This window comes from Chrysochloris asiatica, unplaced genomic scaffold, assembly GCF_000296735.1.
Source record: "Chrysochloris asiatica unplaced genomic scaffold, ChrAsi1.0 scaffold00003, whole genome shotgun sequence".
Classification (NCBI taxonomy): Eukaryota; Metazoa; Chordata; class Mammalia; order Afrosoricida; family Chrysochloridae; genus Chrysochloris; species Chrysochloris asiatica.
Genome location: NW_006408521.1, coordinates 48,871,374 through 48,872,726, shown reverse-complemented (window position 1 = coordinate 48,872,726; position 1,353 = coordinate 48,871,374).

The window sequence follows — 1,353 nt, the reverse complement described above, 5'->3', positions numbered from 1 at the left end:
CCCCCCCGGCAACTCATGGTGACCTTATGTGTTACAGAGTAGAACTGCTCCATAGGGTATTTCTTCTTTTTTTCATTATTATTTTTTAAAGCTTTTATTGTGAATTGAGTACATGAATATTTGCAGGACAGATCATCAGTTTCTACATTCAGCAAATCATTGCAATGATAATAATCCTGTCCGTACACCCTTAGCCAATGGTATTTACCTCTATTACCTTTTCTTTTGTGTGTGTACACACACCACGTTGTAAATATATATTCATTTAAATGTCCAAAGGGCACACTTTGCAAGGCGGCCTCCTGCCCACAGGCACACAGCCTTTCTCAGTCCCTGGGCCTACAGTCCTCTGCTGCGCTGTCTCTCCATGTCATCGCTCTGTCACCATCTCTATTGTCGCTGCTTTTCTGGTCAGGATCCCTCACTCCTCTTCCCTCTTGATGGTCCTAGGGTCCCCAGTTCCTGAGATGACAGATTAACTGTTCCCCCTTCTAGTTGTACCTCTTCTACGTTTACAGTTGTGACAATCACCATTAGAACTGAAAACAATTACTCACAATTGAATCATAAAATCTTATCCCCCCTCATCCCCAGACCCATCTGAATAGGAGGAAAACTATTCAGTTGGGTTTCTGTCTTACTTGCCGTGTTCTGACAGTAAGCACCCTCATGAAAACTTCTAAGCCAGCCAGTTTGTGCCTTCATAGCCCTCCAATTTTGGTAGCCGACGTCTAAGTTGCCAGTCCTTATCAGCCCAGTGTACTGAGGAGACAAGCTTGAATCTTGATGTGGAGAATCCTTCCCTATTTGGTTGGAATATTGAACTTAACTCATTTTACAAATCCATACAGTACACAACAGGGTTAACCAGAGATTAATTCATTTGTGTTTACAATTTTTTTTCTTCTGTTAAATGAAGCAATGACAGAAAGCTTTTATTTATTTGTTCAAAATAAGCAGTGCTATTGATGCAACAAAAAAAATAAACAAAAAACCCCAACTGCTCCCCCAATACTGCTTCAAAACTAACATATCAAACTTGATTTCCATTAGAATGTAGTTATTCTTCACACTAATAAATCAGTCACAATAAAACACTACTAAATCAGTTGTCATAGAATCAGTTCTGACTTATGACAACCGCATGTGTGGCAGAGTAGAGCTGTACTCCACAGGATTGTCAACAGCTGCTTTTTCAGAACTTTCAGAACCAGGCCTTTCTTTCACAGTGCCTCTCAGGTGGATTTAAATTGACAACTTTTCAGTTAGCACCTGAGCATGTCAACTCTTTACACCACCCAGGAACTTCCAGAGTCGAGTTAGGAAGTGAAAACTCCAGTTACTCCAAGGTAA